The 27985-nt window shown below is 38.6% G+C and overlaps 1 protein-coding gene across 3 annotated transcripts in view; it reads left to right on the top strand.

Moving 5' to 3' along the window:
* The window catches only part of GALNT7 (polypeptide N-acetylgalactosaminyltransferase 7), a 120490-nt gene that overhangs the window by 38864 nt on the left and 53641 nt on the right, over window positions 1-27985 (top strand). The window lies entirely within an intron of this gene.

The following is a 27985-nucleotide window of genomic DNA, read 5'->3' on the forward strand; positions in this document are numbered from 1 at the left end:
ACACACATTGTCTGACTACTCTTGTTAACCGAAGTTTCGTTGTGATGGGCATGCCTTTGTGGGCTTCACGTGGCTTCCATTCTCTGGATGTCTTTTAAGACATTAGCATTAGTCTCTAATGTTACAGGCTACTATTTTGAAACTGCTTCTAAAAATCTATATTGAAATAACAGTCAGGTCTGTTGTGATGATCTGAATGTATCTCTGGACATCATGGCCTAATATAAAAGTTCTTCAGCCTGTCAATTTTAAAGTGTGAAAAACACATTCAGCTCTTGAGTTTTCAGGTTAAAATTTCATATCTTTAATGACAAGCCTGCCAGATATCAGCAGCAGTATGGTTGACTGCTCTGTAATTTTATGGGGATTCTTTATAGGGTGAGTCACAGCGGATTGCTTCTTTCTCACACAGCTGACAGGGGCAGCATTGCACAGTGCTGCACTGAAAAATCATAAATCTCAGCAAGGTCACCCAAAGGTAATGCCAGGATTATTTTAGATGAGTTGAAGATATGGAGAAAAAAATGTTTGCTTTCTTTAAAAAAATGTTTGCTTGTTATTAACAACCACACCTAAAACAAAAGCAAACTGAGCAGACAGCTAGATCAGGAGCAGAACCATAGAAATGGAGATCACATGGAGCGTTAGCAACAGGGGAGTGGGAGGAGGAGAGAGGGGGGAAAGGTACAGAGAATAAGTAGCATAGATGGCAGGCAGAAAATAGACAAGGGGAGGGTAAGAATAGTATGGGAAAATGTAAAAGCTAAAGAACTTAAGACACATGAACATAAACTAAAGGGGGGGAATAGTGAGGGAGGAGTGTGCACGGTGGAGGGGAATGAAGGTTGGGAAATAGGACAACTGTAATGGCATAACCAATAAAATATATTTTTAAAAAATGTTTGCTTTTTAACACCAATTTTGTCTGAAGTGGCTAAACTTAAAGGATTATCCAACAGTTTTATTTAAGACAGATGAATTTAACAATAAAATATTTTCATAGTTCATTCATTGATATCCTTTCTTATTAAAAGTCAGTTTAAGTCAATGCAAATTTTGAGTAATTCACAAGGCCTATTAAATAAAATAATGGCACCCACAGTGCTCTGCAAATAACCACTACACTTTTTAAAAGCATTTTAAAGTTCCAGACTGTTTAAACAGATTTTCAGCTGTAATTAGGATGGTTATATATCTTCCATTTAAGTCTAGAGTTTAGATTATCTAGGTTATCTTTCTTTTTAAAGATAACTTTTTTACAGTAGTTTTAGGTTCACAGCAAAATTGAGAGGAATGCACAGAGATTTCCCATATACTTCCTACTCACCCCACCTCCAAACGTGCTCAGGTTCTCCATTATCAACATCCCCTACCAGAGTGATGTATTAGTTAGAACTGATGAACCAATGCAGGTTCATCAGTTGATGAACCAATTCCAATGTAAACCTGCACAAGGGTCGCAAGTTTACATTGGAATTCACTCTCAGTGTTACACCTTCTACAGATTTGGACTCATACAAAATGACATCTATTCATCATTTTAGCATCTTACATTGTATTTTCACAGCCCTAAAATTCCTCTGTGTTCCACCTTCTCATCTCCTTTGCTACTGATCTTTTTTACTGTCTCTGCAGTTTTGCCAGTCATTCTTATCCTACAATGAAAAATGAAGGTGGAGATCTGGAGAGATCAAGGGATTAACTCCAGGTCACGTAGAGATTCCTTCTGGTTTGCCACTGTCTTCTGACTCACTGCGCTGACTTTTCTTTCTCACGGGCTGCACTGACTTCTCTGTTGGAATGTATTGCATATTAAGATGTGATAGGCTATAAGAAAATGATTTAAAAATACGTGGAGATCTGTCTGCTGGATTTATAAGTGCAGTGGCACAAAGACAGCAGCACACCAAGTCCAATGTCTCAGAGTGCTATCTGTATTTCCTTCGGTTTGTCTATCAGTGGGCATGAAATGGAGAACAATTATTTCTTCAAAATTGGTTCCTTATGACTGAATACAGTAGCTGAATTTTTAAAACACCTTTTATGGAAAACACTACACTTGGCAGCAAATACTTGATCACTTCAGGGAAAATTATACTTTGGGTAAGTGTATATAATCATATGTAGGTTATATACATATGTAGGTTGTAGTGTAGGTTGCTCTTCATTGACTTCTGCTATATTAAATATATGAGAAAATGTACATATTTCATTAATAATCTTAAATTGACCAAATGATGAACAGAAGACTTCTTATTGGGAATGCTCTGATGTATTCTTAGTATTTTATCCAAACAAGAACAAAAACCCTTTCTCTTCTAATCCACTGGGGGGTTTTCATGCTGGACAGTTTTGTTTTGTTTTTCCCGTTCACCCGAGTACATATTTTTTTGTTGCTTTGAGACAGAGAGAGAGAGAAACATCCATATGAGGGAAAAACATTGAATGGTCGCCTTCTCGAACGTGCCCTGACCAGAAACCAAACCCTCAACCTTTTGGCCTACAGGCTGGCGCTCCCACCAGCTGAGCTACACTGGCAAGGGCAGGACAATTCTGCAGGACAATATTTTTATTGCAGAATTAAAACTGATAAACTTGATCCTCAGCTCTGTATGCTATTCAGATTTCCCTCGTGAGGAACGGTTCCCCATACACCTGGGAGTTTTTGAGGTGCTGAGGATTGGCCATTTGAGAATGTCAAGGATGACTAGGCTGAAAGTTGGCACGAAAAAAAGAGTTGGGATTCTATAGCAATGTTTATAAAACTGGCCTGGCAGTGAGCAGTAGTCTCCAATACAGTTGGGTTGTGATGGACAAACATGAATAACTATCCATTTTCTTAGAAGAGTGACAGATTAATGTTTTTATGTATTGTACTTTACAGTCAAAGGAGGGGCCTGTTTTCACACATCCTGAAAACTATAATTTGATAACTATGTGGTGATTATCTCTTAGTAATTTTTAAAAGGCTGTCAACCAAAAACTTTGTAATAAAGTTGTCTTACTAATTATAAAAATGCAACTGTTCCAATAAATTCTAAAACACCAGTAAGCATATAGCACATCAAGTCTGTTGTATTTACCACCTTTAGCTTTAAAAGCCTTTTTTCTCCTTATATGAACTACTTAAACATTATCTATTATTCCTGAAAAGGATTCTTCATAGTTTCTTGTAGCAACTTTGATTTTAGTCTGAGGACTCTTAGGTGAATTGAAATGGATTATTCCATCATGTGATTCTGAACTGTTGGCCCCTGCACTTTCCTGATGTCGTATGTTTGACTTTATGAAGTGAATCTAGGGGCTTTTCTATTGCTCCAGGCAAATTTGCTAAATCTTAAACAGTATCTGGTGTGCAAAACGGTCAGGATACCACTGACAGTAACATACGACACAGTGTTTTTTCGGGGGGGTGGGTCATTGCAAGATGTAACTAAGATGTGATCATTAGACTGTATTCTTTAATCTTGATATTTTAGTATAAGTTCAGGTGTTGTTTCCTTTGAACAATAAAGTTCACTTCAAAAGACAGGATGAATACAAGGCTCTTTAAAAACTCTTTAATAAAAGAGTGCATGTTCTGATAAGTGTTTCAGCCTTTGGTTTTTGATAACCTAAGGAGCTTTATTTTGAGAAGTCATTAACTTACGATTTGACCCAGATCACCCGGTAAGGTCACAGTAGCTTCAGGCTTATCTCTAATAGCTTTCCCCTCGAGACACAAAGTATTGTTCCAGGAGAAAGAGTACAATTCCAGTGTGATTAAATTGAGTCTCCAGGAGGCCAAGGGCACAAAGAAAATACCAGATTTTTAGAAATCTTCAAACAAAAAAGGGTCAGACGGACCCAGTTGAGCCCTCAGGAAAGGTGAAATGCTTGGTACATGTGCACATAATGGTACACTCTGAGTAGAGCTGCTCCAACCAGGAATCCAAATCAGATTCTCAAGCCTGATAGAGAGTCAGATTACAGGCACTTGGCAGCCGAGTGTTTGTAGATGCCTTAACGGAATCAAGTAATATAACCTGTCGCCCTTGCCTTTCATTTGCTCCAAGCGTACAGCTTTATGGATTTTTTTTTCATTACATTCCTTCCAGCCTCAGTAGTTGGAGAGCATTTTCCAAAATATTATTCAACACCTCTCTAATACCAGAGGCAGTACCAGCACATCCTGGCATTGAGCCCAAAGTCGTACTTCAGGAATACACTGGCTGTCTCAGTGATGGCCAGATGCCAGTTCACGCAGCCAACTTGTGGTTTGGACGCGTGGGACCCATTCCTTTCTGTAACCCTATCATAATTGCCTGCTTTCTTTTCCCACCCAGACCAGAATCTTAGCTCCTAGGAGGCAGGTGCTATGGTTTTGTCTCTGCTGTCTCCAGAGTAAGTCCACCAGGTGCACAAAGAAGGTAGGTTGAAGGAGCAAATCCATCTATCCAAGAGGTTCTGAAGCAGTCCCCTCCAATCCCAGTTTTTCGGTTTAATACCCTCGAGTCCTAGGGGAGCTGGATTGAGTGGGGATCGGAGCTGCTCACTGGGGGAGGGCCCATGGCTGCCCCAGCACCTGGGAGGTCCTGGATGTGCAACGTTACTGGGCTCACAGAGTCCTCTCTAGGGGACATTCTGACAACCCCTTGGGCACTCAACTCTTGGGGCCCGAAAGAAATTTCTAGAGTTGGTGCAGCAGCAGTAATATTAGTGTCTTTCTCTAGCTATAAAGGCAGTAATTTTGCATTTAAAACAACAAGCAAAATAAAACAATTTTAAGAAGCCGGTGTGGATCTGTTTGGACAACCTTACAAAAGGCATCAAACTAAAACATTCCTTCAGTCTTTACTTATGAGAAAGATAAAATGACATGAAAACGAAATCCAGAATAAAAAATCAGGAAGCAAGGTCATTTTATTACAGAAATTGAATAGTGCTTTAGGTTTTACTGTCATCAACAAGGTGCCACTCTCAAGGCTTCATCATGTATGTGACACGGTAAAACTCTACCGCTTTGAATTACTGTAACCTGTGAAGTTCATTTCTAGTTACTGAAATGTTAGAGTTACAGAACCACATAAAAACTACAATTTTTTTTGAAATAGAATTACTACAGTTCTTTTGTAGTAATTAGCATTGGGCTAGACAATATCAACTGCATGTTTACAAACATTCAGTTTTTTGAGACTGGCTTTAATGATTACTGAGAATGATGTCCACATGTTGTTTCTATGTAGTACGATGGGTCAGTGTGTTAACTTTTCCCTCCTATGATATTTTTCCAGCCACTGATTTACTTTAGCAAACACTTTATAAAAAGCACAAAGGTGAACTTAAAACTCATAGGTAATAAACAATTCTAAATCAGTAGAATTTAAATAAATGAAGTTTTATACAGGGTCCAGCGCAAACAACGCCCCTTTTTTATTACATAAAAATCTTTGGTTACAAAATTATTGGCATATAATTCTGTAACATAAAAATCACACTGGAGCGTACCACATGACATTTTAGGTGAATTGTTCACATTGCTGTCTGCCTCATGGGAGACATTCACGTACCCTACCAACCACACTCAATAATGTTACTTTTGCCTGACCCAGTATACCCTATTTAAAATTTTTTTAATTGTTTTTATTTCTTGTGGCAATTATTTGTTAATTTGCCCTACTAACTAGTAAATATCTGACATCTGCAAGAATGTAAGATCGAAGTGAAAAAAATGTTTTAGGTCACGCATTTTTAAAAAGATTTTATTTATTTATCTTTAGAGGGAAAGGGAAGGAGAGAAGGAGAGAAGTATCAATGTATGGTTGCCTCTCGGGAGTTCCCTAATGGGAACTGACCTGCAACCCAGGCATGTGCCCTAACTGGGAATCGATCCGCGATCATGTGGTTCGCAGGCCCACGCTCAATCCACTGAGCTACGCCAGCCAGGGCTAGGCCACACATTTTAAAACAATTTTTCTAAAAGAAAAAGAAAACCAAAATTACCTTGCATGACCTTCTTATTTCAGTTGGATTTAATATCTGCATTTCCTAAAGTTTCGAGTGTAGTCTTCTACATTTCTTTGCTTAAATGATAGAAGGAAGTGGTTTTGCCATTTGTATTTTTTTCTTAGACCTTTCTACCTATACTTACTCATCTGTACTTCAAGACCCACAGCAATATTAACATTTTTAAGTGAAATTGTGTATTTTTTAAGACTTTATTTATTTATTTTTAGAGACTGGAAGGGAGGGAGAACGAGAGGGAGAGAAACATCGATGTGTGAGAGAAACATCAGTCAGTTGCCTCTCACATGCCCCGACCTGGGGACTCGGCCTGCAACCCAGGCATGTGCCCTGACTGTGGATCCATTCCGCGACTTTCGGTTCCCAGGCCAGCACTCAATCCACTGAGCCACACCAGCCAGGACCAAGGAAGAAATTTAATACACAATGAACTTCTATGCAGATTTGGTGAGGCACAGATATTTTGCAGCTGGGCTTTATTCTGTCATTAAGGATTTTGTTAATTAACTTTGCCCCTACTATTTAGATGCTCTGTCTTAAAGGGAAAAGAAATGGCTAAGGGTGGTAACAGTCATTTATAAAATACCATCATCAGGCTCTTGAGAGTTCTCTGATTAAATTTCATAATAACCTTAATTTCTCTAACTGAATCACTTCATTAAATTTTCTCCTGGCTTCTAGAGACATGGTAGGAAGACAAATTAAATTCCAATAACTTAAATGCTATTCATTGGGCTTGGCAGAGTTTCCTAAAAAGTTTAAATTGTAATAAAGATAGATTATGGATTCTGGTCTATCCCCAAGTCTTAGCATAGACGTTTTCTGATATTTAAAAAAAGAACGAACCTTATTCAACTGCTCCAGGCTTAGATGAGATTGTTGGGATTTGGCGTTCAGTGAATAGTTTTATTCTAACTACTTCTCTAATTGACTAAATGTGAGAAAGGTTTTCTGTAAGCTAAAAAGCTTTACTATGGAGAACAAGATAGTATCATACTTTAAACTCCTGCTGGAATATTTTGTTTCCTTTGCTATAGAAACAACATCCAGCAGTGGCCATTGAGAAGGATGTGAGTGTGTTTCAGTGGAGGGTTATTTGAAGGAAATTCTATATACTTACTCTAAAAAGAGCAATTGGACAAGTTTCTCAGCCACTTATATTTCCTGTTTCTTTTTAGGTTGAGCTGTATTATTCCGTTGTCTTGATTGTAAAAGGACTGATAGTATCCAGTACAAATAATAATAATAAAATAACATTTTTCTGCTCAGAATTCGTTGTAAATATGTGTACTTTTAAATTCTGGCAGTTGCCCAGTGCTCCAATTCATTCATTCACTCACTCACTCACCCATTCACTCATTCTATTCAGTGAGCATTTCCTGACCCCTGCTGACTGTAACTCCATGCTAGGTACTCAGTAGTTGAAGGTAATGAGTCCTGGCCCCTTCTCTCCAAGAGCCACTGGCTTCCAAATGCTAGGTCATTTGGGTTGTTTTCTTTTACTTCTTTTCATCAACATCTGTCTTCCTACAGATCTGTTAGGTCCTACAGTTATAGCAATACAAAGATGTAAAAAGTGTTTTGCTTTATGAAGTTATTCTCTAGCCCAGTAATAAAATATAACATGAATCAAGTAAAGCAGCAACCAATACTGAGCTGAACTTTTCAAATAGAGTAGAGCTACCAGTCATACTAGTATAGGGACATAAGCCTTTGGTGAGAGACTAATTAATAAATGAAATAAAATTACAGGGTTTTAAAAAATGGACTTTAATTTTTAGAGCAGTTTTAGGCACCTATCTGCCATTGTGGTATCACATGGACTATTTTCACAGCCCTAAAAGTCCTCTGTGCTCCACCTATTCATTCCTTTCTGCTCCTACCCCAGCAACCACCAATTTCACTATCTCTGCAGTTTTGCCTTTTCCTAAATGTCATACAGTTGGGGTCATACAGCCTTTTACAACTAACTGGCTTCTTAGTAGGATGCATTTAAGATTTCTCCATGTCCTTTCATGGCTTGAAAGCTCATTTCTTTTTAGTACGGAAATATATTCCATTGTCCTTATGTACCATGATTTATTTGTCCATTCACCCACCCACTTGAAAGACATCTTGGTTGCTTCCAAGTTTGACAATTATTGTGAATATAGCTGCTATAAATATCTGTGTGCAGGTTTTTGTGTAGACATAAGTTTTCAACTCCTCTGGGTAAATGCCAAAGACTAACTGCTGGATCATGTGGTAAGAATATGTTTAGTTTTATAAGAAACCACCTTAGATAGAGAGGAAGGGAGGAAGGGAGGGAGGTAGAAACACCAAACCGTCTTCCAAAGTGGCTGCCCCGTTTTGCATTCCTGCCAGCAGTGAGTGCGAGCTGCTGTTGTTCCTCACCCTCACCAGCCTTTGGTGTTGTCAGTGTTTGGACTCTGATCATTCCAATAGGTATGTTGTGGAATCTCGTTGTTTTAATTTGCATTTTCCTGGTGACATATGATGTGGAGCATCTTTTCATGTGCTTCTTTCCCATTTATATGCCTTCTTTGGTGAGGTGCCTGTTATGGTCTTTAGCCCATTTTTTTCCATTGGGAAGGATGGCTTTTTTAAAATTACAGTTTACATTCAAAATTATTTTGTATTAGTTTCAGGTGTATAGCACAGCAGTCAGACAAAGTGCCCCGCCAATATTTCCAGTGCCCACCTGGTAGCATGCATTGTTATTAAAATACTATTGACTGTATTTCCTATGCTGTACTGTACATCCCCGTGAATATTTTGTAACTACCTATTTGTACTTCTTAATTTCTTCCCCTTGTTCACCCAGCCCCTCAACTTCCATCCCCTCTGACATCCATCAGTCTGTTCTCTGTATTTATGTGCCTGTGTCAATTTTGTCTGTTTATGTTTTTCTTTAGATTCCACTTATAAGTGAAATCATAATAGTATTTGTCTTTCTCTAACTGACATTTCACTGAGCATAATACCCTCTAGGTCCATCCATGCTGTTGCAAATGCTAAAATGTCATTCTTTTTAGGGCTGAGTAATAGTCCATTCTATATATGTAGAAACGGTGATTTTTTTGTAAGAAAATTGATTTTTAAGAGAGCAATTGAAGTTTGGAACTGCAAATGGAAATAACAAAACTGCATTCTAAAGAAGTTTCTAGACTCAGACGTGGGGGATTTCTTACTTAGCATTTAACTTACTGAGGGCTTTAATATTTCAGTAACGATCCAATAGTATTAACTATGAAAGAGCTATTAAATTGACTAACTTTATTTGAAAAAGGTAAAAGGCATGTACCAGTTTTAAAATGCAGCTGTGACTCCAATATTGGTGAGTTTTGCTGTCACATCAGACTTGGTTATAGAGGCAAGGATATTAATTAATTGTGGTTTCCTCAGTGTTGTGTCATTCAGACTTTTTGGCTCCTCGCACTCTTTAATTACTACTGTCCAAAGAGATTGCTCTAGTGAGAGATATGCTTACATTTTACCAAGAGTCGTAAAAGAGGCACACACTTTGTTTTCATTGCTTTACGCTTTATAGTACCAGTTCTCAAACTCTGTGCAGAGGTACCACAGATTTTGTGTTTAGTTTTTTTATTTCTATCCAGTCACAGATCAATACTTCTGTACAAGTGAAGTAATGGGAAAAAATGAAAATGTTAAAAACATACAAAATACAAGCGTTAATTTGGTTTAGAAACAAAATTAAGCTATGGGATTGCTTTAAAGGTTTTAAGTGCTGCCTTTACCTTCTGGATCAGCCTCCTCGAGTTCAGCGTGCGAGACGCGCTCTGCGGTCACTCCGTTGGGCAGCGCCAGCAGAGGGTTAGCCGTCCCTCTATAAACATCTGCCTGAATGGAGCCTCTGTGTCACAGGGAAGATCTCAACGTCGCTGTAGTCGTCTATGTCCCGTACTCATGTTTGGTATTGGTTTCTTGTAAAGTCAGCGATTTTCTAAAATTATGGATCTGAAACTGTCAAATTTTTTACCTGCTGAACACTTCTTTAGAAATTTTAAATTACCCCCTACCCCTTCTAAATTTGTTATATTTAAGTACGTCTTTTCATGCAAAATGCTCTCCCAGGCATTATCTCACTTGATCCTCTTGACAGCAGTGAGGTTGGATACTTATTATTTCTCCCATTTTACCAAGGAGTGAATTGTGATTTCTCTGAGGTTTTAGAGCTAATTAGTGGAAGACATGGGCTGGAACTGGAATTCCTGACTCCTCTTTTAGGACTGTGAACATCTCCATCAGTGTTTTAAATAAAATCGCCATTAAGGTCAAAGCACCAGACGGCTAGTTTCTAGCTCTGGATCTTTTTCTTTAAAGATTTTATTTATTTTTAGAGAGAGCGGAAGGGAGGAAGACAAAGGAGAGAAACATCAGTGTGTGGTTGCCTCTCACATGGCCCACACTGGGGACCTGGCCTGCAACCCAGGCATGTGCTCTGACTGGGAATGGAACCAGCGACCCTTTGGTTCTCAGCCTGGGCTCAGTCCACTGGGCTACACCAGCCAGGGCTTAGCTCTGGATCTTTTATTAACAGTAGTGGTAAAAAATTTTTTCACAGTGAGAATCATCCTTTAACGAAAATTTTATCCGAGCCTCAGCACTTGTAAATCACTTCTGGGAACTGTTGTACTTCAAACCCTCTTTGTTAAAACACTCTTAACACTCAGCATCCATTCTTCATCCCATGATTCTCTGAGGAATCAGAGAAAGAAAGGTCCTTGCTTTCTTGGCCTCCTCCCCACTTGTCCCAAGGGTCTGTCCTCTCTGTGAAGGAGGAGGCAGAGGGATGCCTGCTCTGTCACTGCCTGCCCCCCACGCCCCGGACTACAGAGATGTACTCCCCCTTGCCTTTGGATCTGTGGATGCCACGTACCTTCTGCCTGGTGACCCTCATCCCTTGTATGAGGGGATGAGTGCTCTCTGCAAAAGCAACGCCTGCTTCTTTTCCATTTGAATTGTGTATCATTAACATACTCTTTGTTATTGTCTTACTTTGAAGATATATCTCTGGCCTTTGTTTTTCCTGGAAGATCTTGAAATACTTCCAGTATGTGTGTTGTATAGTTTTTTTTAATTTATTTATTTTAATTGTTCAAGTACAGTTTTCTGTCTTTTTCTCCCATCCCAGCCCAGTGTTGCATAGTTTTTAAAATTTGATCATTTCTCAGTGCACTGAATTTTGGCAGCCAGCAACATACTTTTTTTGCTTTATAATGTTGTCTAAACCAGAAATGAAATGCTTTAAAATTAGATACACGTCAAATATATTTTAATGTGGTTAAAAGACAATATAATTTTTTAAATGACCTCAAAATTAATGCTAAAATCCAACCATTCTTTTTAATTTCTTCTTCTAATTTGCCATGAATACTTACCTGCTTTGGAGAGAAATCAAGATATAAGGACTTTTAATTTAACCTCTTTAATATTTTAATCTAATTTAAAATTTTTTAAATTTAACTCCTTTTAAAGAAATATCTTGAAGATGAACCAGGAGCAGGTGGAAGTAGGAGAGATGAATAGAGAACACAGGATCATCGTCAATTTTTCGAAAAGATGACCATCTTCAAGTAAAGGACTATTCGGGGTTGGATTGTGCCTCCCTGCAGGAGGGCCTTATTTTAGATGAAATCCACTCTGCTTTTAAGTGATTGATAATTGGCAGTTGAGTGATTAATACTTGAGTTCACTGCGTTCTGGGGGGTAGGCTTTTTTTTGGTATCTTTCATAAAAGATTTAGTGAAATCTGGAGTTTTATTTTTTTAATATTACTTAAAATTTGGTTATGTCCTCAAATGAAGAATATTCCTAGTTCTTCCCTGTGTTTGAACATTTAGCTGAATTCACTATGATCCTAAGTATTATTTCACAGAGCCTTCTCTCAGCTGTGCTTGGTGTTTATTCTCTCTTTGTTTTATCATTAATGGTGTACCGCGATCTCTTCAGCAGACAGCAAACTGTACAGCTTACTGTGATATAGAACCTTGTGGGGAAAAAAACTCCACTTGCATAAACTGCTTTCTAAATAGTCATTTTGTTCAATAGGTAATTTTTGAAACAAGTTTAAGAAGCTTAACAATTTTTAAAAACTTCATATAACTGTGCTCAATATAGAAAATAAGGAAAACCATGAGATAAGAAAAACTGTCCTCTAAAATCTCACTGCCAGAGGCAAGTACTACTTTGAACTTTCTTTCCTTCTAGTCATATCTATGCCTTTTTTTCATATTTGAGATCATATAGTGTAACCAATATATATAGTCAATGTGTGCATCCTGCTTTTTAAAAACTAACATTATATCATAAGGATTTTCCCCAAGAATTATTTTTCTTAAATATTTTTATAGCTCTGTAATATTCAGTTGTATAAGTATAGGATAAATTTCTTGACTGTTCTCTTACTATAGACAGTTTGTTTGTAGCTAGTTTATTTGCTGGTGTGTATGTACTGCAGGGAACATTTATGCATAATATCTTTTCTGTAATTAGAATGATCTCCGTAGCATATATTTCCAGTTTGGAAATTTGTGTAATCAGAACGAATGAATGTTTTCAAGGCTTTTGATGCATACAGCCAGATGGTTCTACAAAGGACTCTACCAACATTATGCTGTTTGTCCGTTTTTTCCTAGGAGAGGGTCCAAGATCGTTGTCACTCCAAAAAGGTTAACAACCACTGATGTGTGGTTATAAAAAGATTTTATGTTTCTTGGGGTCATCCTGCCATTTAGTTTGGAATTGTGTAATCAGAAGGAATGAATGTTTTCGAGGCTTTTGATACATACGGCCAGGCGGTTCTACAAAGGACTCTACCAATATTATGCTGTTGGTACTTTTTTTTTCCCTAGGAGAGGGTCCGAGATTGTTGTTACTCTGAAAAGGTTAAGAACCACTGATGTGTGTTTATAAAAAGAGCTTTTATGTTTCTTCAGGTCATCCTGCCATTTATCTTTCTATAAGCCTAGCAACAAGCGTAGCCTGCAGTAAAGAGCAAGAAATGTGTTGAAAATGTGACCGTAATGAGACCTATTTGTGATCACAACTGAGAATGCCCTTCAGGAATACCAAGGTGCTTCAGGGAGTAGAAATGGTGGTACCTCTTTCTTAGTGTCAGTTTGAAAACTTTATTTTACTACTTGGTTTGCCAATGGCAGACAGATAGATTTTTGAAAACCATTCAGTGTTTCTGTGAAATAAGAATAGCCAGCATAGTGGCTCAGTGTAACATTTACATATGCTAAAGTGACTAACTGAAAATAACTTGCTATTTTGCTCTATAGAAATAAGATCATGAGATGAGTATACCATTCTAAGGTATTACATTTTCTTATATCCTGATAGTTACCTAGACTAGTGGGCCTCATTGTGAGTTACCACTAGTTTTTGGCATCCTAATTGGAAGTGTAGTAGTTTCAGAAGTTTAGCCATTTCTGAATGTTTTATTACTAGCCCTTTCTGAACTATTTTATTACTCATTCTAGTTAATAGCATTGTATTGATTTGAAAATAAAGCAAATTTTATTGAAATGAACTTACTGAAATTAACAGGGATTATAAGGAATATACTTATGTTTTTGCATTTTAAAAATCTTAAGGATAGTTACCACTTTTATATCTAAAAGTAATGAAAAACTTGTGGGTGCCTCCCACTCTGGAGAGAGGGAAATAGTTAAGAACTGGTTTCATAATTACTTTCCTTCTTTCCTTCTAGAATACCTTATAAACAGAGAGATCATTTTATTTCCAGAACCTGTTTTTGGCACTTTGGGAAAAGGAACCATAGCAGCTGGTGAGCAACAGGAAGCAATTCTATCAATTAGCTGAGGGAAGCCAGTCAATCAGACTTGCTAAGTTTAGTCGCTGTGACACATTCCAACAAACCTCAGTCACACAAAGCTGCCATAGTGGTACAACTGAGATACAGATAAAAAAGTAACTTAAAGTGCCTTTAAGTTACTCTCCTTTAGGGATATGGAGCCCAGGAGACATCATGTATCATAATGAATAGGTATGACTGTTTTGTATATGGGTGTAGGAATAAGGGAAATCGAAATGGCAGAGAATAGTAGAAAAGAAGATACACACTAGAAACTCTTGAAGGAGTAAAAGACTATATAAAAGTCTCCTCACCTAAAGCTTTTAATCTGGTTGAGGAAGAAAAAAGTAACACATAGGATAATTAGAGGATTATAAAAGTATTAAGGAAGAGAAATTAATAAAAGGAGAGTATCACTGGAACTCGAACAGATGGCAGGGGCTGAGTCTTTATAAAGGAATGGGAACTGAACCTAGAAAGAACAGAGAGGAGGAAGCCAGGGCATTGCCGTGGGCTGAGGTTGGCAACCTGAGCCAAACTCTAGAGGCAGAGCTGAGAATGCCTTTTTAAAAAGTTTTATTAAATTTATTGGGGTAACAATAAAATTACAGAGGTTTCAAGTGTACAGTTCTACAGTACCTTATCTGTGTATTATTGCATTATGTACTTACCACTCAAAGTGAAGTCTCCTTGTCTTCATATATTCAACCTTCTTTTCCTTTGATCTCTTCCCCTCCTTTCCTCTGGTAGCCACCATACTGTTATCTGTGTTTTTGAGTTTTTGTTTGTTTATTGCTTTCAGTTTTATATATTACATATGAGTGAAATGATATGCTTTTTGACCTTTTCTGACTCATTTCACTTAGCACGATGCTCTCAAGATCCATCCATATTGTCACAAACGGTAGTATTCCATCTTATGGCTGAGTAGTATTCCATTGAATATATGGACCACATTTTCTTTATGCAGTCATCTACTGAAGGACACTTGGGTTGATTCCTTGTCTTGGCCACCATGAATAATACTGCAGTGAACACAGAGCTGCATATATCTTTGCAAATAGATTATTTTAAACCTGGGGTTAGAGGTTCCAGGGTCACTTGGAAACTCTGTTCTTAGTTTTTGAGACACCTCCATGCTGGTTTCCATAGTGGTTGTACCAGTCTGCATTCCTGCCAGCCACGTATGAGGGTTCCCTGTTCTCCACAACCTCTCCAACACTTGTTATTTCTTGTCTTGTTGATCATAGCCAGAGAATGCTTTTTTTATGATCTCCTGAGGGGTTGTCTGACTAGAGTCCAGGGAACAGCTTGAGTGAATAAAAATGGGTGACATTAAAAAGCCACGCAAAGGATTTGAAATCTGATGTGTTAGAAAAAAGATGCAGAGCCTGTCCATTTTTAAAAAAGAAGTCCCTAACATACACTGTGAAAGCAGTGTTTGACTGTTATGTAGAGTAGTCGAAACGGGAGAGACTGTTGGAGTAGCTCAGACACCAGTGGTGAGAGTCTGGGTTCCACGGAAGACAAAAGTACCTGCGTCTGCACCGGCTCCCTTCCCTGTTCAGGAGAGGGACTGCCCTCCTGGCCAGGCCACTCCCATGTCTGCTTTGGCTCTTCCCACCCCACATTCTCAGGAACTTTCTGCTTTTGATTGCTCCTTCTCCCACGTGGATTTTAATACCTAGCCCTTGCCTTTCTTTAAAAATGAGGAAGACTTTCTCATTTTTACAAACAAACAAGCAAACAAACAATTCCCTCACTTCACCTTATTTCCCCCAGGTACCTCTCCATTTCTCTTCTCCCTCTAACAGGCAGAGTTGTCACAAATGCTGCTTATTTTTGCTTGCGCCACTTCCACATCTCCTAACACCACACCCGCACCCACTCCTGTTGGGCCCTTGACCCCACTGTGCCATCAGAACAGCGCTCACTGAAGTTAGCAGTCAGCGGCCGCTAACCACAGCCAGTCCTTCTCTCACTTGGCTTCTCAACAGCACTGAACACTGTTGACTGGTCCCTGTGTCTTAAACTTACAGTTTTGGTTTGGGGTTTTCTTCTAACATGTTGGACCAGTTCTCTCTCTCCTTAGTAGTCTCATTGTCGTCCTCAAGGCAGGGTCCATGGCCCTCCTCTCTTCTCACTTTATAGTCTCCATAAATAGACTCATCCAGGTCCTTATGTCAGTTATTAGCTACCAAGATGTCTGCCAAATTTCTATTCTCCAGTCCAGACCGCTTCACTGAGATACATAATATACGTTTCCATCTTCTCTTGAACATTTCAGAAGCACTTCAAACTCAGCATCGGAAAAGCAATTTGTCATCTTCAATTCCGACCTTTTTCAGTCTTTTCTCTTTCCTTAAATAGCATCCAGATGTGTAAATTAGAAACCTTAAAGTCCTTCTTGACACCTTTCCTTCTTTCACCAGGAAATTTAATAATGTCCATCATTAAATTTCATCATTTCCTAATCAGCCCTCGTCCACTGCCCTCCTTCCAGTCTGTTCTCTGACTCCTCAGCCAGTAGGCTCTTTTCAAAAATGCCCCTGTCCTTTCCAAGAGCATTAAAACTATGAACTGGCTTTTCCTTGTTCTTGTTAAGACCACAGGCATTACCATGAACACCAGCCCCTGCTTGGTGTGGCTGTCACCTAGCCCCAGCATTACCCCCACCGGGCCACCCTGACTGCTCCCCAGCTACATTGAGTCCTTCTTACTTACCATGGGCCTTTTTTGTTTTTGTTTAGCAAGGGCTTTATTTCTTTTCAATGAAATGTATTGTGGTGACAATGGTTAATAATGTTATATAAATTTCAGAAAACAACTTTATAGTTTGATCTCTGCATTGCATGCTTACAACCAAAAGTCTAGTTTCTTTTCATTACCACACCTATGCCCCGCCCCGTCCAATTTGCCCTCTCCCTTCCTCTACCCCCTCTAGTAACCACCATTCTGTTGTCTGAATCTCTGAGTTTCTTTTTGTTTCATTTTGTTCTGTTAGAGCATTCATCCCTTTTTTGTTTTATAGTCCACATGAGTGAAATCCTACCATAGGCCTTCTTGCTGTAGGGGCTTTGCACAAAATGTTCTCTACCCGGACCTCCCCTCCCCTCTCTGCCTAGTTGAGCTTCAGATCTCTGCTCAGTAATCCTTCATTCTCAAGAAAGCCTTCCCTAAATCCCTAGGTGAGATCTGCCCCCTGAACGGGTTTTACAGCACCATATTTATGTGATTATTTGATTATTGTTGCTCCCACTGACAGAGAGCTCCATGAGAGCAGAGATGTATTGGCTCATCCCTCTAACCCTGTAGCCTCGTAGAGAAGGTGCTCAATACATGTTTGTCAATCCGTCAGTCAGACGTTCCTTTCAGATGCCTAGGGCAGAACAAGAGGATCTCAGAAATGCCTCTAGCACTCTAGGTGATAGAAAATTGAAGACTATTTCTCGCTCCAGCTGGATAGGAGTTCATTGTGAGCAGTCCCGAGGCCCCTGTAGGCCCATGTTCTCAGGGCCTCCTCTGGTGTGTGGCACAGAGCTGGTGAGTGAGTCATGCTGCGAAGATGAGACCAAAATACTTGCCTTGCCTACACCTTCAGGCCTTGGAATTCTCATTAGTTTAACAACTTGCCTGCAGTTTTTAGCCCTGTTGACCACTCCTTTCTTGAAATTCTCTCCCACATTGCTTTCCCAGTACTTTATTTCCAAATATTTTTCTTATCCTTCTGAAAACATCTCAGTTCGTCTTTCTGTTCATTTGCTCCATCAGAATACTCCTTCCAAAATTCAGCCCTGATCTGGCACGCTCCCCTCTCACGGCTCCCATTTCTAAGAGGATAAAGTCTGAACCTCCTGGCATTTCTTAAGAAGCACTCTGAGGCACTGCCAGAATCTCGAGTCTCATCTACTGCCACGTCCCCATATGTCCCCTGTACTTGTTACACCAAACCATTTGGAGTTCTCCGAATATTACATGTTCTTTTATGCTTTTGTGCCTTTGCCTCAGTCTAGAATGGCTGCCAAACCCCCATCCTTATGTCCTTACCTACCAACCCCTCCCATCATCTCTGTGCTGGGGAGTGTCTGCTGGTTTTGAAATGTAGATCATATCACAGCCTCCTCCTCAAGCATCCCTTCCCCCAGGCTGTGACTCCCTTAGAAGCAGGGCCTTTTCCTATCACAGAACTTAGAGTACCTGCAGATATTAAACCTGTAATAGCTATTCGGATGACTAAAAGGGCAGTACATTTATCTTTTAATAATGCATATAAATACTGACCTGAATGCCAAACAACACTCTTGGCAAACTAGAGTATCTGTCGCTGGCTAAGCACACGCTCCTGAGAGAGAGATCAGGCAAGTTGATAGTTGAACAGTAAAATGTCAAGTTTATTACATAAATAACCTCGGTCTTCGCAGAATGTGTTTCTTCTGTCTCACATAGTTATGTTTCCTTGTCACACCTTCCTAAAATGGGTTTCTAGTCATGACTCTGTAGTAAAATGTTGCTCCACACTTAAAATTGATGAATCTGTCCTGAAAACTTTGAGGAATTTTTTTTTTCGAGGTGGGTTTTTTTTTTCTTTTTAGATTGGCAAGGGATTCTTAAACCCATCAAAATGTATGTGTTCCAAGCCCCTCATTGCAATACTTTTTTTATGAGCTGTTATGAAAGCCAAGCTTCAGGGCAAAGCAAAGAAGCACTAGAGGAAAAGCTGGTTCATGCATTTCCAGCTGCAAAAGGGAGTAACATTTCATGTAGGAGTGAGTGATGTATTCATTGTAGAATTTCTCCCCTAGAGGGATAATAGGACATTGCTTTTTCAGCTTTCAAAAGGGTATTACAAACATTCGCTCCCAACACAAATACCGCATTTGACCTCATTCTGCTCTCACTCAGTGAAACATTTTTTTCCTTACTATCCTAAGAATTATTCATGATTCTGTTGGTGATGTAATTGCTGATAAAGTTTTCAGGAAGCTTTGGAAATCGTTAGGTGATTTTACTGGGATTGCCAGATGTGAGGCAGAATTAGAATTGAACATTTGGGCTTTGGCTGGGATGACACTGTGGAAGGCATTGTTACTGGAAACAGAACTCAAAGGGTAGGACTAAATAAGCACTTCCTCCAGCGTTTTTTGTTTTTGTTTTTGTATTATGTTAACACTTTGGACCCAAGGGTTGATGTTGGGATTGCTCTTTTAAAATATTTTACAGATGATCTAGAAAAGAAGGAGATTTTTAGCTTTTAAGAAAGTAGACTTGATTGGCACAAGCTGGGAGAAAGTTCCACAATGTTATGTGAGTGGGCAGAAGAGGAGCAGATGGGACCTCATTTTCAATGAATTCAGCTTTTAAGTAGTTCCTTCTTTCTTCACCTGATGAAATGCTGTGATTGTTCTTATTCAGCAGGGTTAATTTCTTATTTCTTATCCCACAGTGCTTTTTGGTTTTAAAATCTATATTTTCTCTCTCCATGTGCATACATAATATACATGCATATATAAATTATTCATGTATTTAAAAATCTTCACAGATTTTATTTTATAATCTTTCTTTCATTGCTTTGCTTTCCTATTTATTTCTCCTCATGTATTCTCCAATACATTTCTTATTTTCAGACAGGTCATTTAGTAGAAATAACCAGGCAGAGTATTTATTACAAAATATTGACAATTTTATTAAAATAGTTTGTGTAACGTTAACGGTTTTTTTTTAGAATGAAAATAACACTCAGAGCTTTCTTTTTAAAAATCCAGCAATTCCTTAGCTCCCAAACAGAGCAAGTTAAGATCTACCCACTATATCTTTTTATGATATATTTAAAAATATCTATGTTAGATATATTTCATACATTTTACAAGTATTATAATCTGCCTTTTACTACCTGTGGGAGATGGAGCTTGCAAATGACGCTGGTGTACCCTGTACATATAATGCCGTCTTAACATCCGTGCTCTCGCCAGTGAAATAACAGCATCAGTTTGACAAATAAGCTTCATCACCTTTTGAAATATACTACAAAATTATTTATTGATCATTTGTTTTATACTCATATTTGATTATTTTTTAAAAGATTTTATTTATTTTTAGAGAGAGGGGAAGGGAGGGAGAAAGAGGGGAGTGAAACATCAATGTGTGGTTGCCTCTTGTGTGCCTCCTACTGGGGACCTGGCCTGCAACCCAGGTATGTGCCCTGACTGGGAATTGAACCGGCACCACTTTGGTTTGCAGGCTGGCGCTTAATCCACTAAACTATACCAGCCAGGGCCTCATATTTGATTCTTAAAATTCATTTCTGATCAGCTAAAGATTTAATATTAAATATTCACAATAAGAAAGACTTTTTCAACCTGTAAAGTATATACATGATTCAGTGCATGAGCTGCGGCATGAACTGGAAAACAGAAATTATTTGCATTTGATAAATATGTTCAAATTTCGTGTGTTTCATATATTTTTTTTGGTTAGCTGTCTATGATAATACTGTAACTTTGATCTGGACAATTATACCATCTTACAAATAAAAGTTTTTGTAAAAGAATAATCAATTTGTTGGTGTTTTTTCCCTACTATGGACATTAACCTGTATTTTGGTCCTTTGATGATCCATTTCTTCTTTTAATTTATTCTCCCATAAGTATTACCTGATATTTTTCTGACCTGACTTAGAATTTCTATCCTATAACTTTTATAACAAGGACCAAATTTAGTAGAAAAACATTTGCAAGATAAATTGGCCTAGAAGACCAAGACTAACACCCGAAGATTTACTTTCTCATGTTTAAATAAAGTGCTCATGTTCTAAATTTCACTTGCAGACACGCATCGTTTATCCAAATGTGAAGAAGAGAAGAAACTAAAAAAAGGATTATTCAAATTTTAGATTCGTAGAGAGAATAATGTGTTTTAGTCATCTTATTTGGATTCCCAAAATGCTAACTTAAACCAAGCCAAGCAGTGACATAAGACAGTGGATCCAAAGTCAGTTTATATTCCCAAGGTAATAGTAGATGACCCCCAGCTGGGCGTTCTGCATCTCCTTAGTCCAGAAAGAAATACACTCTGAGTGCCTACTGTCTACTCGGTGCTTGGGACACACAGATAAGTGATACACTGTCACCATCTCAAAGAGTCCTCAGTCCAACTGGGGAGAAGTGTTTAAACAGATACTGAGGCAGTGTGGGAAGAGCAGTGCTAGAAATATTCACTGGACTGTTGAAAATAGAACATTTGAGATTATAGTGTTAATACAGAGATGGAATTTGTGTGAAATCTCCCCATTTCACTTGTAATTTTAATTTATATGTTGAAAATTGAGTTTTTATTACCAAGAAATTTGCAGTTTACAACCTGATACCTTTAAAAAATGCAGTGCATTAACATGGTTTTTAAACATTTTTAATTTTATCATGATGTTAAGCAATTTGATCACTTCAGGTTGGGTGAACTAAATTTTTTTTTAATTATACCGTTTCTTCTGAGGAAATGTAATGGACTTTATTACTCATGCTTATAATGTCAAAACCACTTTTAAACTATACCTAATCACTGGAATAATCTTCAGTATAAAAGATCAAACATAAAAACCAGAATATCTTCATACTTTGGAAGTTTTTATTTTTAGTATAGCCTCTTATCTCTGAAGCATTTTAAACAAATGCATATACTATGAAGAAATTCATACGTACTCATTAAGTATGGGTTCTAGTAAAATAAAGGTAATATTTCCTGTCAGTTGAGTAATTTTCCTGAACCCTGAGTGAAAAGATGCCTTCCCATAGAGATAAAAAGAAAACTAATACATATAAACTTCAATAACATGAGTGCTGTTAAATATCAAAAACTTACTGTAATTTCTATACGCTTGACATAGAAATGACCATAGAAATTAGACTCACTAATTTATAACTTCAGATACCATCAATGCATAATTATTGTCAAAATATAGAACATTTGAAACAGGTTTCAGTATTTTAATAAATATTAAATTGAAAATAAGTTAACCTGGTGGGAAGAAACCTTTGAACTCTTGTTGGGTTTCTTAGACAATTTTAAATGCTTGGAAGGAATCAGTGTTTCCCTCTAAGCCTCCAGATTTTGTCGCTTCCCTGGAGGAAAAAGCCTTGCTGGGCTAGCAGGGTAGGCCTTTGCCTTCTGCTCGAAGGGATTCACAGCCTCCCAAGGCAGAGGCCCAAAGAGGTGGTTGGACCAGGATAAACCTCCATTCCAGGCAGCAGAGCTCATTCCAGGCATCGGAGAGGGGAGATAACCTTAGATCACCTTCAAGAGGTTTGGGGGGTTTCTTTGTTTTTTTTAATTGTTTTTATTTCTTAGAGTGGACAGGCAAGAGAAAGAGAAACATCCGTCGGTTGCCTCTCACACGCCCACTACTGAGGAGCTGGCCTGCAACCCAGGCATGTGCCCTGACTGGGAATTGAACTGGCGAACTATAGTCAAATTTTAAGGAAGACACCTAGTAATATTCATTTATTCACAATAGTACAGGATAGATCTGAATTATATCCTGTATTTTACACTTTGCTTCTTTGGTTGAGGAGGGGTGGCATTTAATTGATTCAAAGTGCCCTTTTATGAACCTGGTAAAATGTTTCCGGTAGATGGTTAAAAGTGCACCACTTATCCATTTGTGACTGTGGTTGCCATAGTATATCCTAAGTTTTTAAAGAAAACAAATAAAAGGAGTCTTGATTAGCTGTTATGTAAGAGCAGCTCTCTGCAGTCCAAAGTCTCTGTGTTTCAGTCCCTGGAGTAAATCTGGGTCAGGCTGGCTTACTGTGTAGTGCTTCGCCGCGGACTGGTTTTTTTACTCTGCCCGAGTCTAACATATAGCACTGGAGTCGCTGACCTGATTTCCTTTGGTGGAGCTGTTGATGTGATGTCAACCTCGCTGTTTTCTCCATTCTGTTACCCTTTGGCTTATCTACGGGTCTGGTACCTAGGGAAACAAATGAGAAGAATAGGAGTTCATCCTGAGTCTATTTCTTTCAGGAGATAATTCTTCTATGAGAGTGTAATATTTTTCCTTCCTGATAACCCACACCTTTATTTTCAATTCTACCCTAGTTGCCGATAGAGACATTGCCCTGGCCTTAAATCTCTTCTAGTTTATGGGTCTTTAAATGTACTTGGAATAGGGTCCTTTTCCATGAGGGAGGACATCCTAACTATTCAAGGACTGGTAAGTCTGTTTAATCTTAGGTGTGTCCATTTTAAACCCTGATTAAGCAGGGATGAATTACTTGACCTGTGTCCCTCCTCTCATGCCAGATAGGGCCACTGACTCCCAATGCTGTCAACTAACTCTCAGCCCTCTGAAAGGAGCAAGATGGTCTTCAGACAGTTTTTAGCATAAAGGCAGCAGGAGACAAATCAGCTCAGAATCCAGCTCTAGGTAACCAGAGAGAAACAAAGGTACTGAGGCTAGAGCTCCCCGTGCTCCCACCCACATCCTGCCGCAGTTTGTTAAGAGTCCGGGAGGCCCAGCCTACATGCTCGTTCTGTTTCTTCTGAAGCAAAGAGGTTTCTTCTCCAGCACCTGTTTGTTTTTACCCTCTCTGTCCCTGCTCTCTTTGCCCACTTCTTCTCCTTCAAGGTGAATAAGTGCAGCTAGAGAAAGGGCGCTGATACGATTTTTCTAAGTAAAGATTTCATTTTTTTATCAAGGGGGCTTTTAAGTCATAGAATTGGATATGACTTGACGTTTTGTGACTCATGCAGAATGATAACCAAATAGTGTACATCTTATTAGCAGTGGCCACATCCTGAAGCTAAATTCTAATTTCTTAAGAGATCACATAACTGCAGAAGCTTATCATTAAGAGTTTAGTTTTCCAGGGTTTACCTATAATTTCAAATCCAAACAAGCCTGTAGTGCTTTCATTTACTCTAAAGACCATTTTTCTAAATCCCTTCATGTTCGTATCATTTTCACCAAGTCATGGCCCTCCTGGACAAACACCACTCATAAGTAAGATATCAAGGTAAGGGAGGACCTCAGTAAACTGTAAGATGTAAAATGAGTAGTCTGACCCAATTTCTGATAATCCCCTATTTCCACCTGGTGGTAAGTGATTGTATTTTTCAGTACATTTCCACCTTTATGAACATACTGATCTTAGATTATCTACCAATTCTCCTTTCCATTCCTAGTCACCAGTGATTCATTGATTTTGAACTGCACAGTAAGTCAGTTGGTGCTTAGGGAGGTATCGCAGTACCAGTGAGCCAGAAAGGCATCTGCACATTTTCGTTCACTCTCAGGAAGGAGGGGTTTTCCTTCTCGGGGGAGTTGAGGGATTATACTGCTTTACAGCTACTCTTCAAATCGTATAACATGAAGGTTTGACATGATTATTCTTAATTGACTTGGGACTAGACAGACAATTGTCATATTTGGTTTTTCCAATTTAATGACATACAGGCTTTGAGAAGTGAGCAAATTCAGTTTTTCTAGTGAGTATTGCATAGCATTATTAAGGGGACAGTACTGTGAGCAGAATACAAAGTTATGTCCCATTCCTTTGCTGAATTCATAATTCTGCTAGGAAGGTTTTTAAGCCCGTCTTCCCCATTTCATGTTCTTCATTCTCTCTTTCCCTTTTCTTCTGAATTTGTGTCTGTAAAATAGGGATGGTAATCACGGAACCTAACTTGTGGGATTAAATAAATTAGCATACAAAGCACTTAGACCATAATGTTTGTAATTATCATCATTGTTATTGTTGATATAGGAATCCTGTTAAGAGATGAGCGTGGTCTGAACTAAGGCAGTTGCTGTCAGGGTGGTGGAGAGAAGTGGTCAGATTCAGGAGCTACACCCGTGATAGAATTGACAGGAGTTACTGGGTGGTTGGATGTCAGCAGGGTAAATAAAAGAGTAACAAGAAGTGACGGTGAAATGCAGGTTTCAACCTGATCCGTCAAGTGGATGGTGGCTCCAGTCCCCGACATAGGAAGGACAGTAATTGAAACAGGTTTGTGATGTGGGGTCGATGATAAGTCCAGTTTGGGGTGTCCTGAACGGAGGTACCAGGTTGGTATAAGTAGAAATGTTCAGGAAGCAGCTGACTGTAAGGTCCAAAGCACAGAAGTGTGGTGTGGGCTGAGGAAATGGATGCAGGAATAATAAGTACAAATCGGTCACCTGGTTTGGAAGAGAATGAGATAACCCAGAATGAGAGTAAAGTAACAGGTAGACTTTTAACAGAACTGAGAATTTTAACCAACAGTTAAAATTTAGACAAAGAACCCTTAAGTCAAGAAAAGATCAAAACAATTTTGGAGGACGATAAGCTTGAAGTTTGAGTCCATTAAATGTTCTCTGTGAGGTGGCAGAATTTGAGAAATACTTGCATTTGCAATTTTCATGTTAGCATAGGCCCACCTACACCATGCTGTGTATTCACAATTTGGCTACCTTGATTTCATGTGCTATCGTATTCCATATCCTTCCAATATGTAATTTTTTCTGTATGGAATATTAGGCTACGTAGTGGATTGCCATGGTTCTGGATGCTGACATCTGATGATCTACTTTTCTATATATTTTTGCCGTTTCTTTTCCCTCATTTTTCACCTCCCCAGTTACTGATTCACTGCAGCCTTGATGAAAAAAATGGAAGTTGGGGAGAATGTGTTTCTCCTTTTTGTATTATATTTGATTCAGAGTCAACAACCTGGGTCCAATATCTTGAGTTTTATAATGATTTCTCTATTTTAATTGGTTTACAACACTGCCATAAGTGAGTATAATTTTGGAAATAGCCAGGAGATAAATGGTAGAAATGGATACTTTTTCCATGATTATGATCATTTCTCAGCTTTGGTACGTACCTCTCTAGTCCAGCAAGAGGCAAGTCCAGTCATGCTTGGACTGGACAGTCATGCTTGGCTTCCACACCTTAGTATGAGTTAATGCTCATGATGACCTTCCGTACTTCATGACTACAAGATTTCTGGCAGGACTACCTTGTACCTTTTCACCTGTGACCCTTAGTAGGGCTCACAGGTCAGGCTCCAGCTAAGTGTCTCCTGGAGGGTGTGCAGACCAGGAAGTCCTGATCCAAAAGCCATATCTACTCACAACACACGCCCGCAGAAAGGCATTGTATTTAAAGAATCAGGCTAAGTGTTGCATTTTATATTTCATTATGTGTTATTGGAGGAAAATTGTAGAGCAGCTTTGAAATGGACCAAAAGGATTACTGGATGTTCTCTCTGACTCAGCTTTCTAGGTTATCTTGCACTTTTATCATCTCTGACTGTTTTACGGTCCTGTAAGTAATAGAAACTGACAGTAATGCAGAAGTTCTTGTCCACTGAAAAGGAAACTGTGTACTGGGGAATGAAGTTGGTTACTGCCCTCTGGATAGCAAATAATTTTACCAGTTCTCTGTCTGTTTTTAATTCTTTGCAGTATTTTTTTAAAATTTTAAGATTATGCTTAACCAAACATCTATTCCAATCTGGCAGCACCAGACCAGAAGTGGTTAGGAACACTCCTTCTCTGCAGTATTCTTGACATTTATATATTTGTCTGTTCCTTGAATTTACCTTTTGACCAGTTGTAACATCTTATGGATTCCCATCAATTAAAATCTATGTCCCATGTCCACAAAAAATTCTCTTGTTATATATACACGTGTGTTTATATAGGCATACATTAAGAACGTCTAGAAAGATTCACAGGAAACTGCTGGCTATGACGGCCTCTACAGAAGAGAAGGCAGAACAATTTGCTTTTTTACTCTCTGCCCTTTTGAATCCTCTGAATTTTTTATCATATGCTTATACTAACTAAATAAATAGATAAAATTTTAAATTTCATTTCTGAACTCTCTGAAATCAGTTCTTAGCTAGTCCTTAACAAAATGTCAACATCAACTAAATTCACCTCTGAGTTAACTTGACTTTCTAAAAAGAAATTTTTACCCCTAAATAAACTGTCAACATCACACCTAGAGACTTACTTCTGTACTTTTTAAAACAAAGTTTTAAACTTTATTTTGAAGCTAGTTCCATCACTATAGAAACATTTTGGTCATATGGCACTAATTCTATTTTGACTCTTTTAAAGGATCCCATCTTCTTAGTGTGGAGTGAGGTAGCAGACGCATCAGCCTATTCTGTAGTAGTTCACCTCGCCTCTTGCTGGACTTGCCTCTTGCTGGACTAAGCAGTAATCCCCTTCTCTAATTATGGCAACTCTCCCTTTAAACTAGAGAGATTCTCAAGTTCAGATGCATGGTGAAATCACCAGGGGAGCTTTTAAAAATATGAATGCCTAGACCAATTACATCACAAAGTCTAGGGATGGGACATCATTATTTTTTAAAGCCACTGGGGTGATGTTTATGGTGAGAACGCTGCTTCAAGCAGAGAATAGTACAGGTTTAGCAAAAATTCCACATACAATCAATACCTCAGGAGCAAAAGCACTCTGGATCTCTGACAGAAAGATCTGCTACATGACAAGGAGGGTTCAAGCAGAAAAGGGGGCAGACTTTACCAAGTCCCCTTACACACAAAATCTGTTCTTACCTGAATTCCCTCTGGAATGGAGCAAATTAGGTTTCGGGTATGATTGAAAAGCCCAAACTGACTTGGTTACAGTTATTACAGCTTTTTTAAAAATAGCTCTCCATTCAGCTGAGGTCTTACTGAATAGAATATAATAAATTGGAACCATTGAATGCATATCTCTGCCTTGTTTCTCTGCCATTAGGGGCACGAAGCCAGCCTAGTGACGGGTGACATCTAATACCACTGCCACCATATGGCTACATCACTGACACAAAGCTATATTTATTGTACACCGGGCAGCTGGGCAAACCACATATTGTGCAACATGACCTATTCAATGTCTGTTTTCGTTAAAGGTCCTAGAACCTCATTGCTCTCACCCATAATAATGTGCTTTATTAAGAGTCTCTGGTAGAGTTAGGTTTAGAAGGGGAGAAGGAACAATTGCATCCATTCATTTCTTTTGGAAATAGTCTACTTCTTGGCATGCTCCTCCCTCCCTGACAGATACCTTCTAATGGAAAGTCCTGATTACTGGCCTGCTTCTGTACGATGCTTTAAACCATTTTACTGTTGCCTTCGCCTTTTTGA

This window comes from Sturnira hondurensis, unplaced genomic scaffold, assembly GCF_014824575.4.
Source record: "Sturnira hondurensis isolate 20B ecotype Veracruz unplaced genomic scaffold, ASM1482457v3 Scaffold0003693, whole genome shotgun sequence".
In the NCBI taxonomy this organism is placed as follows: Eukaryota; Metazoa; Chordata; class Mammalia; order Chiroptera; family Phyllostomidae; genus Sturnira; species Sturnira hondurensis.